The 18,208-nt window shown below is 44.5% G+C and overlaps 1 long non-coding RNA gene across 2 annotated transcripts; it reads right to left on the reverse strand.

Annotated features, from left to right (window-relative positions):
- Positions 1–6,174: 6,174 nt before the first annotated feature.
- On the reverse strand, positions 6,175–15,580 carry LOC120926555. Of its 2 annotated transcripts, XR_005746955.1 has the most exons (3): positions 15,508–15,580; positions 15,324–15,428; positions 6,175–6,512 (listed from the first exon to the last, which is right to left on the reverse strand). It is a non-coding gene; the product is annotated as an uncharacterized LOC120926555 (long non-coding RNA). The 2 variants fall into 2 exon arrangements; XR_005746954.1 differs by having other exon boundaries at positions 15,324–15,575.
- Between the last annotated feature and the right edge of the window lie 2,628 nt (positions 15,581–18,208).

The following is an 18,208-nucleotide window of genomic DNA, read 5'->3' on the forward strand; positions in this document are numbered from 1 at the left end:
AGACATGCTGCGGGGTTGCCCTCCAAACAGACGTCGTGCTTGATCGTGTGAGTCACCTCGAGCCAGAAAGGAAGAAGTTTGGGGCAGGCCCAAAAAATGTGTAACATCGTCCCCTCTGCGGCACCACAGTGCCAACACACGCTCGGAACCTGCGGGAACACACGGTGCAGGGTGGTGGACACCCTATACCATCAGTCATGATTTTATAGCAGGTTGCTTGATTTTTGGTAGCCATGGAGGACTTCTGTGCAAAATGGAGAATCTTTTCCCTCTGTTGGTCAGTGAAATGGGTGCCAAGATCCGCCTCCCACCTAGAAAGGAACGGAGGAATGAACCGTTCCGCTGGTTAAATCAATATGGAATAAATAAGCGAGAGACTGTGCCGCACTGGGTCCCCCCGATGACAGACTCGTTCCAGGTCGGTAAGTTGACGGGAGATACCCGGAGTCCGTAGGCATCCCCGCAAAAAGTTACGCAGCTGCAGGCTGCTCGAGAAGTCCAATGGGGGATCAGCAGCCAACACCCCAGCCTCAGCTGACAGGTGGCCGTTTACCAGAGATTTTAAACTGGGATGGAGGTTCACCTTCAGTAGGACAATAACACTAAACTGCTAAAGCTACACTGGAAAGGTTTAAAAAAACATTTACAGGAAATTTTTTGGAATGGCCTAGTCAAAGCCAAAACCTAGATCAAATAGAGCTGGAGCAAGTGACTAGATTGTCTATGCTATTAGAGAAATGCCCCAAGAAATGTGCAGCTGTAATTGCAGCAAATGATGACTCAACAAGGTGTTGATTTTGGAAGGCAGGTCAATACTTACGCACACTCATGATTGATGATCCGTGTTTTGTGTCACAATAAAACATATTTTGCACATCAAAGTTGTAGACATGTTGCGTACATCACATGGTACAAAGCTCCAAATTTTTTCAATTTAATTTCTAGTTTTTAGTGCAACAAAACAGAAAAAAAACACCAGGGAATGAATGCTTTCTCAAGACACTGTATTTATATGTCTGTTAAGTAATTTATTTTATCAGAATGTCAGTAACAGGTCATGTACTACATACATGGGCCAGATTCACAGAAAAAGTACGCCGGAGTATCTGCTGATACTCCGGTGTACTTTCAAATTTGCCGCGTCGTATCTTTATTTGTAATTCACAAACAAAGATACGACGGCATTTGGCTAAGATCCGACAGGCGTACGGCTTCGTACGCCTTCGGATCTTATCATGCAATACTTCGGCGCCCGCTGGGTGGAGTTTGCGTCGTTTTCCGCGTCGGGTATGCTAATTAGCTGTTTACGGCGATCCACGAAGGTATGCGCGTTCGTCGCATTTTCTTACGTCGCCACTAGTCGGCTTTTCCCGTCGTAAAGTTGCGATTGCTATTTAGGTGGTGTAAAATTAGACAGCCCATGTTAAAGTATGGCCGTCGTTACCGCGTCGAATTTCAATTATTTTTTTTTCGTAAGTCGTCCGGGAATACGAAAGTACGTAACGCACGTCGTCGGTCAAAACATTACTTTGGGTGACGTCCTTTCGCGCAAAGCACGGCGGGAAATTTCGAAACGGAGCATGCGCAGTACGTTCGGCGCGGGAACGAGCCTAATTTAAATGGTACACGCCCCATTTGAATTAGGCGGGCTTGCGCCGGACGGCTTTACACTACGCCGCCGCAAGTTTACAGGTAAGTGCTTTGTGAATCAAGCACTTACGCTGAAAACTTGTGGCGGAGTAATGTAAACGGGATACGTTACGCCGCCGTAATTCTACATGAATCTGGCCCATGTATGTTAGTTTTTAAATTCAATTCTTTGATCCTTTCATTCTCTTATGAAAGGTATTCATTTTATGAAATGACTTATGTCACACAGTGAATCTTGCAAGAAATATTTACCTTTTTATCTATTTTACTAGCTACAGACTAAAGAATTTCCCCTTAGGCCTGGTTCACACCTATGTCTTTTTAGTGCTTTTTGCATTTTGCAGATTTGCACTACAGTCCATTTAACCACTTCAGCCCTGGAAGATTTTACAGCTCAATGACTAGGCCATTTTTTTGCGATACGGCACAGCGTCACTTTAACTGACAATTTACTGTCCTTTTTTTCCCATAAATAGAGCTTTCTTTTGGTGGTATTTGATCACCTCTGAAGTTTTTATTTTTTGCGCTATAAAGAAGAGCAACAATTTTGAAAAAAACACAATATTTTTTACTTTTTGTATAATAAATATCCCACATTTATTAAAAAAAAAACACATTTTTCCTCAGTTTAGGCCGATATGTATTCTTCTACATATTTTTGGTAACAAAAAATAATCACAATAAGTGTTAATTGATTGGTTTGTGCAAAAGTTATAGCATCTACAAAATAGGGAATAGATTTATGGCATTTATATTATTATTTTTTACTAGTAATGGCGGCGATCTGTAATTTTTATCAGGACTGCGATATTGCGGCAGACAGATAGGATATTTTTGATACATTTTTGGGACCATTGACAATTATACAGCGAACAGTGCTATAAAAATGCACTGATTACTGTATAAATGTCACTGGCAGGAAAAGGGTTAACACTAGGGGGCGATCAAGGGGTTAACTGTGTTCCCTAGGTATGTTCTAACTGTAGGGGGGATGGGACTGGCCAGGGGAAGAGAGGGATCTCTCTCCTCTCCCCTGAGAGAACCGAGATTTGTGTGTTTACACACACTGATCCCGGTGTAGTGTCACCGTTTGCTGCCTATCCTAGAATGCTGCGGAAGTCACGTGGCGGCCAACTGCGCATGCGCGATGCGTTCCAAACGCAAGTGCGATGCGTTCCAAACGCAAGTGCGATGCGTTCCAATGGATTTTCGACAGTACACACCAGCGAACCCGGCATTCAGGGCGACGTGGATTTAGAGGAAAGTGGCCAGTCGGCCTCACGTCCTCGCTCCGCTCAGACGGCTCGCTCCGCTCGCTCGGCCTCCTGGCTCTTTTTTTTAACATCCTCCAATCCACGGGGATGGATGCCGACCGAGGTTTCACTGGTGTGCACTGTCGTGAATGCATTGGAACGCATCGCATTTGCGTTTGGAACGCATCGCGCATGCGCAGTTGGCCACCACGTGACTTCCGGAGCATTCTAGGATAGGCAGCAAACTGTGACAATACACCGGTTCTTGCTCTGTCATCGCCCCCGGCCGGCATCGCCCCCGCTGGGCACTCGTATCGGCTCCGGGTACACGCTGCGTATGCCCCTAGTGGCCAAAAGGCAAAGCGATGTAAGATAATGTTGTTTCGCCCAGCCGTGCCATTCTGCCACACATAAACTGCGGCGGCTGGTCGGCAAGTAGTTGACAGGGTTTCCTATAGAACACGTTATGTAGTGCAAATCTGCACAATGCAAAAAGCACTAAAAGTGCATAGGTGTGAATCAGGCCTTAAAATGGAGTTCCATTCATTTGTAATTTTATTAAAAGTCAGCAGCTACACTTTTTTTTAATAAACAGACACTCGCCTGTCCCACGGTCCAGCAATGCGGCCGTCTAAAGCCTTGCCCCTCTCTACGGTGCCGCAAGTGTGGGCACCCGGCTGTGACAGCTTGCGGCTTCACAGCTGGGCCACACTGCACATGCACGAGTCACACTGTGTTGTCATTCAGTAGATCTATTCAGTAGATTCTTGCCAGCAGTTCTAAATGCTGTCTGCACACACTGGGGTTAATTTACTAAAACTGAAGTGCAAAATCTAGTGCAGCTGTGCATGGTAGCCAATTGGCTTCTAACTTCAACTTGTTTAAAGGGGTTATAAAGGTACAATTTTGTTTCCCTAAATAGCTTCCTTTACCTTAGTGCAGTCCTCCTTCACTTACCTCATCCTTCTATTTTGCTTTTAAATGTCCTTATTTCTTCTGAGAAATCCTCACTTCCTGTTCTTCTGTCTGTAACTCCACACAGTAATGCAAGGCTTTTTCCCTATTGTGGAGTGTCATGCTCGCCCCCTCCCTTGGGGAGGGGGTGAGCAGGAGAGTCAGGACGCCCACTAACACACAGCTCCTTTATCTGCAACGTAGAGAGCGTCCTGACTCTCCTTCTCACCCCCTCCCCCCTCAAGGGAGGAGGCGAGCACGGCACTCCACACCAGGGAGAAAGCCTTGCATTACTGTGTGCACTTTGAAGATGGATATCTGTTATGGCAGCAGCTAGCTGCCATAACCCAGGTATCCATCTCTTCAGTGAGCAGTCCGGTTTACGATAATGGTGGTCTCTGCGGTGGATTCGCCCCAAGATCACCGTTATCAGCGGCGGGAGAGGGCCCGCCGCTCTCTGCCGCTTACCGGAGGAGCTCGGGTCCTTGCTGTGGCTATGTATGGAGACGAGTGAGGGAAAGATGGCTCCCACCCGTCTCCATACCATAGCAGGGCGGAAGTGATGTCAAAACGCCACTTCCGTCCATAGCTCCTAAAGGGACATTTTTTTTCAAATTCAAATTACATTTTTTATATTGCATTTTAGTCCAAATATGAGACCTGAGGTCTGTTTGACCCCAGATTTCATTTTTTAAGAGGACCTGTCATGCTTTTTTCTATTACAAGGGGCGTTTACATAAAACCTTGCCTTACCTTACCTAATCAAACAGAAATTGTGCTGTTCTCTCTCTCTCCAGGCCAGGGCTTTACTTTACTACTACTTACTTTGTGCAGAGAGCACAGTGCCTGCTACTCTACTGCCTAAAAGGTATCCAATGTAGCTTGCAGGCTGCATGTAGTGGGCTAGTGGGCTGCATGTTGAAAAATAGGGCTCTAAGCCAAAGTCATCCTGGGCCTGTCTGACAGTGGTGATCCCATCTCTCTGTCACCCTACCTTCTCTTCCTATCAGTATGCTTTCTGTGAGCTCAGGAACCGATTGGCTGCTTGTACTGCTCCTTCCACTCACACTGCAGCCCTACTATACAGGGACTGCAAGATGCTTATACCAGGTCACAATTTGGTAATTACACGGCTTTCTATTTAAAAATACATTTAGCGATACATGAATGACCACAGAGCTGCATTAATTTGTGTCTTTAACCACTTAAGGACCGCCTAACGCCGATATACGTCGACAGAATGGCACGGCTGGGCACGGGCACGTACAGGTACGTCGCCTTTAAGAGCCCAGCCGTGGGTGGTGTGCGCACGCGACCTGGTCCGAAGCTCCGTGACCGCGCCCGCAAAATTGTCCGATATGTCCGACATAATGTCGCAATCATGAAAAAAAACGCTGATCGCCGCCATTAGTAGTAAAAAAAAAAATATTAATAAAAATGCCAGAAAACTATCCCCTATTTTATAAACACTATACATTTTGCGCAAACCAATCGATAAACGATTATTGCGATTTTTTCTACCAAAAATAGGTAGAAGAATATGTATCGGCCTAAACTGAGAAAAAATAATGTATTTTTTTATATCTTTTTTGGGGGATATTTATTATAGCAAAAAAGTAAAAATATAGATTTTTTTTTTTTAAATTGTTGCTCTATTTTTGTTTATAGCGCAAAAAATAAAAACCGTAGAGGTGATCAAATACCACCAAAAGAAAGCTCTATTTGTGGGGGAAAAAAAGGATGCCAATTTCGTTTGGGAGCCACGTCGCACAACCGCGCAATTGTCAGTTAAAGCGACGCAGTGCCGAATCGCAAAAACTGCCCAGGTCCTTTACCTGCATAATGGTCCGGGTCTTAAGTGGTTAATATCTGCTTAGAGTTCAGCTTTAACAGCGTGGAAAATGTAAAGGTAAGAATGTACTATTATTTGTACTTAAAGCCGCATAGTGCCTATATTTAATTCCTGTTGACCCATTTAGTGGTGTCATGGCCTAGATAAAGTCTGTTTACAAAATGTTGAGCTTTGCAGAAAATGTTTTTCATTAGCTATGTATTAACTGGTCACATTGGAGAAGTTTTTTTTTATTATTATTAATATTCAAAAGCAACAACGCACAAGCTCTAGCAGCCTGAGCAGGAAGAGAGTGCAAAGGATATAAAAAATTAAATATAATCTTTAAAGTAAATATTTGATATGACAATCCAGCTGAATAAATCTTAATACAGTAAGGTTTACCTGGTTCAGCTAATTATTGGGACGTGTTCCATTGTCTTTATGTGTGGAGCTAATGTTTACATATCATGAAGAAGAATAGAGCACGTGTCTTTTCTGTTTATTATAAATTTGTTCAATTTTAGTTATTTATTATCACCAGCTCCTTATGCCAAGGTAAATACAGAAAAGCAGCAGCACCACTGCTAAGAAATTTTATTCCAACAAATAAAGGTGACATTTTGATCCAAAAAACTTTTCACGTAATTGTATCAAGCAAACCAGTCTGGAGTGCATTGAGGGATTGGAATGGATCAAGATTTAACCATAACCGGTATCATGTTTGTAGTTCAGTCTGGGTGGCCACCTTGGCTCCCTCCATAGATGGTGGAATAGTAAACGTATCCACTCAGGGACAGGTAGTAGGTTATTTGCAGGATCACCTGTTGAAAACAAAGAAAGTAATACAAGCTTTGAATAATGAAAACTAATCCAGCCTTTTCATCTAAGGACAGTAAGCTGGATAAGTAACAGTAAACAGTAAGGTTTAGATAAACTTTAAAGTAAAATAAAAAAAAAATTAAATCCGGGGTCGTATATTTTTTTACTAATAATGGCGGCAATCAGCGACTCTATGCCTGTCGCCACCCGCCTCACAGCCTGTCAAGTCTCACTCTCCGGGCCCCGGCTACTACTGGATGGGGTGCGGAGGAAGATCCCTCCACCAGGGAAGGCAAGGAGATAGGCAGGCAGGTGGCTGACCGGGACTTGAGCCAAGGCAGAAGAACAGAAGTTGATCGGAATGGGCCTGCACCCCAAAACTGAAGAAATATTTCCTTCGCTCTGACCAGCACATGATCATCAGAAAAAGGCACAGATAATGGAAAAAAATACACCCCCCCCAAGCTAGTAGAAGCGGCGGAGTGGAGGTGTGTAATTCAGAATTTCTTTTTTATTCTGCACTGAATGTCTTTGAAATTGCCCCAGCCCCTGTTCAAATCCAATCCGGGGACAAAAGCAGGGACAGACTTGGTCCGGGGACATTGTCTTCAATCCGGGGACTGTCCCCTGAAACCGGGGATGTCTGGTCACCCTACTTTAAAGTGGGCTTTGCACCTAAAAAGCAAGGCACGCTTTTTAGGTTTGTCCCCCTTCCCCCTTGCATTACCCCCATACATTTTTCATAAAAAACAGGTGTAGCAGTACCCCTGTAGGAGCTGCTGAGTGAAGTGGCCCACCTGTCACCCTGCCCAGCCGAGCATTCACTTCCAGACACTCCAAGACAATGAACGAGTCCATATGCTTTGTTTTTGTATTTTATTAAAGGATTAGAAATTGGATGGGGTTAAGGGATTCATGGGATGCTTAGAAAATTATTTTTGCATGGTTTGGGATAATTTAGATATTCTCCTCTTGCACAACACCTGTTGCAGACTATCTCTCCTTCTCCCTCCAGCACAATTAATCAGGCGCAGCTAGCACATGGTTAGGCCTAACTCTGGTTTTAGCCAGGCCTTAGCAAAGTTCCTTATTACAGGCAGGGACCGCAGGTCCCTGTGGTGTAGAAAAAAAACTGTTCTGATGCTAGCTGCCCTCATTGGTGGAATACTGATCCCAGTTAGCCCATTGCAGACCCTGCCAGCTCTCCCAGCTGCAGCTTCCTGACTTCACTGCCAATAACATGACATCACAGTCTTTCCCACTAGCTCTACGTCCATCTCAGACTGCACACTCCCAGTCCGCTCTGGTATGCCTCTCCCGGCTCTCCCGACTGTGCCTGCCACTCACCGACACCTGATGGATCCCTCCCGAAGACATGCCCTGCAATATTCCCCGCTTTCCTCTCCTGCTCCTTTTAGGACACCCCTTGGGTTACGTGGGGTTCCTGTTTATCTCTGAACCCTGTTCCAAGGTCATCTCCCCGACAGCCTAATACTCCATCTTCAGTTCCTCCACCCGAACAACTCCTCCCCAGCTGGCTGACTGTAGGTATTTAAGGAGGCCTGCCCTCTGCAAATCCTGGTTGGGGATTGTTCAAGGCTCCTTAGAACACCACAGAGAGCCCCTCCTCCTACTAGCCTCAATGGCTCCTGCTGCTCTCACAGAGTCCAGTGTGGAGGGAGAGATCAGCGCAGGTGAGTATTTAGGGGTGGCTGGGGAGGGGGGAGCTGCACCCAAATGTTTTTTTATCTTTATGCAGGGAATGTGAAAAAAAAACATTTAGCCTTTAGAACCACTTTAAAGGAAAAGCATTAAGACTTTAAGGTAACCATTAAAATTATTACAGAGAGCAAGTCCAACAAATCTATTAGGGACCCAATTTCCACCCACTGTGTGTGCACTCATATCCTTAGGCCGGCTATATACGGAATGAATTAGCTTGATTTCCCCATCAACACAGACAGTTTTGATGCAAGAATTTCTCTTGCTGGGCCATTATTTTCTCCCGGGAGGGGAGGGCAGGGGATGCCGTCCCCACCAGGAGAATTTGTTCTAGTGGCTAAAGGAGCCACTAGTGATAATCGTAGATAAAACTGGTCGATCAATCAATTTGGTAAATTCGGCCTGCCCATACATGGTTCGAATCTGGCCTGGTTCCTTCTGAACCGGCAGAGATTTGAACCTTGTATGGCCTGCCTTATTCTCTCATTTATTTATTCTAAAATCAGATAGTACTGTTTTAAGTGTTGTAACACTTGCTATTTATAACAAATATTAGTCACCAATTGCAACATCTTTAAAAAAATTGCCTGGAGAATAAGAAGCTTGAATTTTACGGAAACAATAATTCACTGCCTAATTAGCATAAACAACTAATCTATAAAGATCTGTAAAGATCCACATTACGTCTAAAAGCATTTGCCACCTTGCCCTAGTTTTTTGGGGATGTTTCATAAAGTTTCTCCTACTAACAGTGGTGGCCCGTCTATAGGGGGCGTAGGGACGCCACCCCCCCCAAGCTACTTTTTTTTTTAAAGTGTCTCTTTAAATGGGTGTGTTAAGGGCACCGGACACAGGGGTGCTATCGGAGGCTTGACCGTGTGTAAACACGTGATTGGGACTAAGAAGCTCTATTGGTGTAGTTTAGAGTGTGCTCGGGGCTATAAGCTCTGTGCCCCAAACACTCCATCTCTAGTATTAGGTTTCCAGTGGTTGTAATTGATTGGGTTTGTAGGGTGGGGCTTTTACCGGACCTGTGGCATCATTGGTTCACAGGCTGCCTGTCTCCTTCAGCAAGTGAGGGGGAAATCGCCAGCAGAAGAAGGGCTCAGGGCAGACAGGGAGAGATAGGTCCGTGCAGAGGCAGAGGCAGCAGTCCATTTATCTCCCTGTGACAGACTCAGCATCAAGCAGTGCACACAAATGGATCACACAGAAATCTCCAGGTACACTACATGCCAGGACTGGAGGGGGGAGGGGGGCACAAGGGTCTATTATCACGGTGTCCTGAGTGACTTTACAGCAGCATATTTGATCTCCAACTTTACTTCCCCTCTGTCCATGTAATCCACATCTGTACATCTTCTCTATCACACCGATCCTCCTCCCCTTCACTATCTCCTGTTTGCATAGATCTTCATTGCTCAAATCCTGCAGTCTCCGGTCTCAGATCTGATCATCCCAATCACTGCCTGACACCCTTTCCTTTCCAGATTACTTTTTATCTCTTCCAAACTGTTTAGCAGATCAGTACATTCTCTGCACCCATTTATGGTGGCTGTAGGAATGAAATTAAAAAGGAATCATCTATTCTATGGGCACCTTAACCACTTTACAACCGCCGAACGTCAAATTACATCCTTGAATTTGTGCGGTGATATCTGAATGATGCCTGCAGCTACAGGCATCATTCAGATATCGCTGTCTTCAGCCGGCGATTCTGTGCACAATAAGAATGATCAAAGTGGCCGTTCCACCACTTGATCGTTCTTATAGGCAGCGGGATGGGACGTCCCCCCCTCCTGCCGCCATCCGGTGCTTCTCCGGACTCTCCCGTGCCATCTGGGACCCGGAGAGCGAATCGGCCGGCGCTGGCTGGGGAAGCATAGAGATAATTGGTGACCTATTGAAGGCCGAAGAAGACAGACTAGGTATAAGCAAGAAACATGACTTTCAGAGTTTAGAACAATTAAAAAAAAAAACAGATAGGGGCAGATCCACGTACCTTTGCACCGGGCGCAGCGTATCTAAGATACACTACGCCGCCGAAACTTTGTGCTTTTTTTCGAATCCTGAAAGAATTTGCGCCGTAAGTTACGGCGGCGTAGTGTATCTTTGGCGGTGTAATGGCGCGCCATTCAAATATCTGTGATGGGGGCGTGTTTTATGTTAATATGTCGTGACCCGACGTAAACTAAGTTTTTTTTAACTGCGCATGCGTCGTCCGTGGGGGTATCCCAGTGCGCATGCTCTAAATTAACCCGGAACAAGCCAATGCTCACGACGGTGACGTCATTCTACGCAAATCCCTATTCGCGAACGACTTACGCAAACAACGTAAAAAATTCAAAATTGTACGCGGGAACTGACGGCCATACTTAACATTGAGTACGCCTCATAACACCAGCTTTAACTATATGCCGGAAAAAGCCGAACGCAAACGATGTAAACAAAATGCGCCGGCCAGTCGTACGTTTGTGGATCGCCGTAAATAGCTAATTTGCATACTCAACGCGGAATTCGACGGAAACACCACCTGGCGGCCGCCGAAAAATTGCAGCTTAGATCCGACGGCGTACTAAGACGTCGGATCTAGCCGACATGCCGTCGTATCTTGTTTTGAGGATACAAAACAAAGATACGACGCGCAAAATTTGAAATTACGCGGTGTATCAATAGATACGCCGGCGTAATTTCTTTGTGGATCTGCCCCATAGGGCTCTGATTTTTGGCACAATTCCAAGAACAGAGAGCAATTGAGCATGTGAAAAGCAAGGTGAGATCATGTATTACTGGATTTTAATATATACCTGCTAAAGTGATCTAGCAGGACTTTCTGACTAATGTTCCACTTTAATGCAAAACTTTCCTGCCACTGGCCACCTATCAAGTTCTCGTTAAGAATAGAGACACTGCAAATTATCCAGTAGAGTAAAACTGGCCACAGCAGGACTTTTTCAACGAGGGAACAATAGACATAAATAGGCCTGGATTCAGAAAGCCCGGCGTTACTTTGTTACCTATCTCAGATACGCTACGCCGCCGTAACCTAGTGAGGCAGGTTCTGTATTCCTAAGTTACGGCGGCGTAGCGTATGAGGGCCGGCGTAAGCCCGTCTAATTCAAAATTGGAAGATGTGGGTGTGTTTTATGCTAATTCAGTGTGACCCCACGTAAATGACGTTTTTAACGAACGGCGCATGCGCTGTCCGTGAACGTATCCCAGTGTGCATGCTCCAAATTACGCCGCAAAGCCTCATTGGTTTCGACGTGAACGTAACTTATGCAAAGCCCTATTTGCGAACGACTTACGCAGACGACGTAAACGGCGCAAAATTCGACGCTGGCCCGACGTCCATACTTAACATTTGCTACGCCTCATATAGCAGGGGTAACTTTACGCCGGAAAAAGCCTTACGTAAACGACATAAAAAAATGTGCCGGGCGGATGTACTTTTCTGAATCGGCGTATCTACCTAATTTGCATATTAGACGCAGAAGTCTTGGGAAGCGCCCCTAGCGGTCAGTGTAAATATTGCACCCTAAGATACAACGGTGTAGGAGACTTACGCCGCTCATATCTAGGCAACATTGAGGCGTATCTGATTCTATGAATCAGACGCCGAGATGCGACGGCCCGCATTCGGAGTTACGACGGTGTATCTGGAGATATGCCGACGTAACTCCTTTCTGAATCCGGGCCATAATTTACTAGAGAAAAAGAGCAGAGGAAGGTGGCAGCAGATGACAGGGCAGTATAAAATTGGCCAGCAGTAGGACAACTTTAATGAGCATAGCCAATTTTAAGGGGCAAAGAGCACAGGTAGGTATTTTACTTTGATAATAAATTACAGCAATGTAAATCTTGCCAGTGGCACAACAGTTTTAATGTGATAATAGACCTAACTATTGTAACTTATTTTTATTATGAGTATAGGGGCGGTGCAATGAATATGGATGATGTGTGAGGTGATTTTGCTTAGTTTTGTGTATTTTTATTTTTTTGTTCTTCCAAGAGATGCAGAAATGTGCTACAAACAAAGGGCAGCTACCATAAATGATTGGCAGCAAAAATGAGGATTTGTTTTGAGCACCCCCCAAAAAAGGCCTATCGGCATACAATAAAAAATCAAGAAACACCTGAAACAAATACAAATCCCTATATACAACTCCTGAAACAAACACCTACTTTTTTTTTTTTTTTAAAGAAGACTTCTTACATAAAAAAAAACAGTTTAACCTAAAAACTGTGTGATAAAAACCAATATATCCCCAAAAGAAATGAAAATCCCAAGGTAATAACCCCTGGAACAAAATACAGAAACTAAAAGATACAGCTGACGTTAAATCAACTGCAAAATGAAATTACAGACAGATAAGCCCACAATATTATGAACAAAAAACAACAGCAAGGAGGTTGATTGCCCAAAGAGCTAGCGGAATTAAATACTGACTGACACTATGGATGAAAAATATAAATCGCGCTACCTCAACCACTCTTCTTGACCGGACACTCTCTTGTAGTTATTGTTTACATGATAATCGCAGCACCTGGAGGGATTAGACTGTGACCACGTTGCAGTTTATTTTCCCTTTTCTCATCTTTTGCCTGTGTCCGGCAAGAAGAGTGGTTGAGGTAGCGCAATTTATATATTTTTCTTATGTTTATCTCTTGTAGTTATTGTTTACATTTTAATCGCAGCACCTGGAGGGATTAGACTGTGACCACGTTGCAGTTTATTTTCCCTTTTCTTATCTTTTTGTTATTTTTTTTGCGCAGTTTCTTTCCATTTTCCTGACACTATAGATGGTCTGTGCTCCCTCCATTTCCCCATGTTATAATAAGCCAACTAATCCAAGTTCAAAATTTCTGTCTGCTGCTTCCTCTTTTCTGTGTACTGTGTCCCTTATCTCCAATCCTCTGAGCTCTGTAGAGTGTAACTTCAGCTTCCCACAATGTGTTTTCTGAAAGCTTGGACAAACCTTATAAAGTTACAAAGTTTTGGGGTAGGCAAATTTCCACCTTAGTATACCGGGACCATGAACCCCCAAATGTGCAGAATTCACCTCGAACCCCACAGTAGACCAGAATCTCATTTCTATACAGGAACTGTTAGATCATTAAAGTGATTTTAAACCTTAAAAAAAAAAAAAAAAAGGTAACATGTCACATCTACCTGCTCATGAGTTTTGCACAGACAGCCCTGATCATCCTCTTTGCAGGTACCCCGCTGGAGCTCTCGACTCCTTCTGCCTTCTGATTAGCCCCCCAGCAAGCTTCTTGATAGGGGCTTCTCATGTGCGTCCATAGACACAGATAGTGGGGTTTTGTCCCACCCCTGCTCCCTTGTCATAGGATTTTATTTACAGCAGCAGGAGCCAGTGGCTTCCACTGCTATGAATTTCCCCTATCTCTTATTTTTTGGGTCTATTAACCCTGCATTGCGCTAATGTTTACAAATAGATAGCCATACAGCTTTGATGTGAGCTAAAATAAGGCTTCTACAGAAGACAATTGCAAACTTGTTTTATATAATACAGATGAAGTTTGTAAAGCCAATTGTCACCAAAAAGATTGGATGAATGCCTAAGATCGTCAGCACGTTGGCCAACAGGATGCCCTGGGGGTATTGACTGCACACAGTCACCTATTCAGCACTGCAGTCTGGGGAAAGGGACATATGGATGTTTAGTCATCTTCTCAAATACTCGACTGTGAGCCTGGGACAGAAATTTACTTTTGTGACCTCTGGTACAATCTTCAACTTTGGCTCAAGGATGCTAGGACCAAAGTGAGGGCGTGTCTCAAGACTTGACAAGAAGTCCTGGGGTGAAAGATTCAATGAGAATGGTTGTGTGTTAGCCTAGATAGGTCTCCCTTCTTCTCTGTCCATCTCCCTGTCACTTTATCCCCTAATCCATTTCCCTATTTGTAACTGTAATGTCTGTACTGTATATACGTTTGTAAATAAACCCAACCATTGTTTTAAAGGAGAAGTATAGCCAAAGCTTTTTTGACTGTACTTCTCCTATGAATCACAGGAGTGCAGTTTGTTCTGCACCCCTGTGACCTCACAGAGCTGGTACATGGCTCTGAAAAGATCTGACTATAAGAAAACTGGAAAGTGAGCAGTAAGCTGTCAGTCACCAGCTCTCTGTTTACTAAAGACAGAGGGCCAGATTCTCGTACATTTCCTGCGGCCATAGCGCAAGCCATTTACACTACGCCGCCCCAACTTACTGGAGCAAGTGCCATATTCCTCAAGCACTTGCTCCGTAGTTTGCGGAGGCGTAGTGTAAAAGGCCCGGCGTATCCCCGCGTATTTCAAAGGGGGCGGCTTATATTTAAATTAAGCGCGCCCCCGTTCCGATCGAACTGCGCATGCGCCGGGCTAAAAATAGCCCAGTGCGCATGCTCCAGTTCTCGGCAGAAAACGTCAATGACGCAGACGTGTGCGTCATTGACGTAAAGTCGTATTCAAGAACGACTTACGAAAATGACGTACCCGACGGGAAAAGACAACGCGGACCCGACGCCATACTTAACATGGCATACGTGGGACTGGCGTAAGGTTACCCCTCATATAGCAGGGGTAACCTTACGCTTACGCAAACGACATAAGCGACGGTTACGCGACACGATTTCGTTTGGGAATCGGCGTATCAGGCTCATTTGCATAAACAAATGAGACCTGAACGTAAACGCCACCTAGCGGCCGGCGGCGAATTACATTTAAGATCCGACAGTGTAAGTGACTTACACCTGTCGGATCTACAGCGTATCTATGCGAAAATTATTCTAGGAATCACTCGCATAGATACGCGGGTCAAAAAACAGAGATACGACGGAGCTTCCTGAGATACTCCGTCGTAACTCTTCTGAGAATATGGCCCAGAGAGCTGAGAGTTCAGCACTGCTTGGTCTCTCAGTTCCCAGTCTTAGAGTCAGTGGGGGAATGATGCAGCATCAGATCTATGCTGCATCCACCTAGGTGAGTATCATTTTTGTTTTTACTTACACCCATTCTTCTCTTTTAAGAATGAATGGTCCTTCATTTGAATCAAGGCACCCCAAACACAGCATACTTTACATACCTGAAGGGGGCGAGCTTGCAACCGCAGTTGAGAGCGGCTTAGAAAGAAGGCTGCAGGAGAACTGGTCCTAGAGGTTGAGGGAGCCTCAGCTGCTTCTGCAACCCCCTAAAAAAACAGAAGGTCCCACCATCTAAGTGTATTAGTTTATTAAAAACAATAAAAAAAATGTTTAAAATACAGTCACAAAAGTAGCAGGAAGACAGGCTCATCTTCAGTCTTCAGTAACCGGCAGGGTTTGATGGAGAGCGGCCAAGATGCTGTCAAATAAGCAGACAAGAGTTAGCTATGTGGTGAAGGTAACATCCAGTTGTGAAAGGAATGCAAGGCTCAAGCACTGTCCACCAGCGAGAGACGTAACCAGGGCTTTTTTTTTTGTGGGAACGCAATTCCGGCACCTCTAGCACTGAATGTATGTAATGGCAATGGGGTATGCTGGCAGGAATCTATTTTTGTGTGGGTCTTTTGTTGCTGGGAGAGGAATTGTTGAAGGAGATGTCTATTATTGCTGGCTTCGGGGAAATTTGTTGTTGTTCCTGGGGGTCTATTGTTGCAGGGGTGGATCTATTGTCATTGGGGTGGTATTTTGTAACAGGCAGTATCTGTTATTGCTGGGGGGATTTATTGTTTCTGGGATGGGGATCTATTGTTGTTGGGCGATTTATTATTGCTGGAGGGGTCTATTGTTGCTGGGGTGGATCTAGTGTTACTGGGGTGTCTATTATTGCTAGGGGATCTATTGTTGCTGGTGTGGGTCTAATATTGCTGGGGTGGGTCTAGTGTTTCTGGGGGCATCTATTATTGCTTGTGTATCAATTATTGCTGGAGGGATCTATTGTTGCTGGGGTGGGGTGTATTGTTGCTGGCTGCAGAGGATCTTGTTTACTGCTTTTCTTGCTATTATTAACAAACACTATACAAATTACTTGGCATCACAAAATATTACTTGGTTCTGTATTCTCTAAAAGGGCCGGTACTGGGAGATGGGTAAGGGTGAAACCAAGGGACAGTGCTCAGGGGTAGGTAGGGGGCAGAGACAAGGAGTGACTCAGAAGGGGGGAGTTCCTGCGCCTAATCTCTGAGAAAAAAAGCCCTGGCCTTAACCATGCTGGAACGCAAGACAGCGCTGGGGCCGAAACCAGAAGTGACATCGGGCGCAATGACCTTGAACCCTGCCAGTTGCTAAATACTGATGATGAATGTATTTTAACCATTATTACATTTTTAATAAACTGATACATTTAGATGGTGGGGCCCTCTGCTTTTTTGTTTATTGTAGTGCACAGAGTCCATCCATTACTCTGCTGGAAGAGTGCGGCAGGTCGGCAGCCATTGTTCAAGTGACTCTCCTTAAAGCGGGAGTTCACCCATTTATTTAATTTTTGCCCTTTTCCCCTTAGATTCCTGCTCGTTTGGTCTAGGGGAATCGGCTATTTGTTTTAAAATATGAGCAGTACTTACCCGTTTTCGAGATGCATCTTCTCCGTCGCTTCCGGGTATGGGTCTTCGGGAGCGGGCGTTCCTTCTTGATTGACAGTCTTCCGAGAGGCTTCCGACGGTCGCATCCATCGCGTCACTCGTAGCCGAAAGAAGCCGAACGTCGGTGCGGCTCTATACTGCGCCTGCGCACCGACGTTCGGCTTCTTTCGGAAAATCGTGATGCGATGGATGCGACCGTCGGAAGACTGTCAATCAAGAAGGAACGCCCATTCCCGCAGCCCATACCCGGAAGCGACGGAGAGGATGCATCTCGTAAACGGTAAGTACGGATCATATTTTAAAACAACTAGCCGATTCCCCTAGACAAAACGAGCATGAAGCTAAGGGGAAAATGTGCTCTCTAAGGGTGAACCTCCGCTTTAAGTGGACTTATTTACCATGAGACTTTTTTCTTCTTCTCTGCGCCATTGAGCTTGTTTTACTTTAACCTTTGCAGTACGTGTGTGTGTGTGTGTTGGTGGTGGTGGGGCTACTGCAGAGTTACTTTTTGTGCCTTTGGGCTTTAAGTAGAGGAATTAGTGAGCAAGAGAGAGAGAGGAAGTTCTATTATGTTTATTATTAAATTCTTTATTAATAATCTCCTATAGCACAACCACCTTCTGCAAGATGAATAATACATTCATGGTCTACAACTAGCACATTTTAATCATATAAAACCCTGTTCAAACAAGTTTATTTTTTAAAAGGGATATATTTTAACAGTGCCAGGAAATGCATTATCTTGGTGATAACATCCCACGTATTACGCAAGCAGATACATGTACATTTCAATCTGGGATCCTTTAATACTTAGCAATTACATTAATGCTATTAGATTAAGCTGTTCATTTGGAATCAGGTCAGTTTCAGAGCAGCAACCACATTCTTTCTGTCACATTCTGTCATGACAGTGAATGGCGGAAGTTAAACCCACACAGAATGAAGGCAGTTTTCTTCTAAAGTGTGATATTTTGACCTCTGGTTGTACTCAGATAGCTATATTAGTCACTAATAAACTATTTGCAACCATGCAAATGTGATGCATTTCATAAAAATAACAGTAGTACTAATTAGTAGTAAAATTATAAAAAAAAACAAAAAAAAAAACTAACAGGCATATGTAGCACTACCCCCGAAAGAGCTGCTGGTTTGTTTTGGGTGGCATGTTACCTCTGTATCTGCGCCCTCTAGGGTACTTGATGAGAGTTGTAGTAAATGGATTGTCTACTCAAACAGGTGTCTTTTCTGTGCTTTTATTACCCAGCCGGGTAAAAACGGTTAAACAATTAAAGGTGAATGAACAACAGATTCAGGTGTATGTAGATGGGAAACAGTCCTGCTTCCATTGACACTTTACTTCGCCACTCCAGCCGGAATGTGTTTAGCGCACCTGACAGGCCTCTCTCACA

The sequence above is a fragment of the Rana temporaria genome, chromosome 2 (genome assembly GCF_905171775.1).
Source record: "Rana temporaria chromosome 2, aRanTem1.1, whole genome shotgun sequence".
In the NCBI taxonomy this organism is placed as follows: Eukaryota; Metazoa; Chordata; class Amphibia; order Anura; family Ranidae; genus Rana; species Rana temporaria.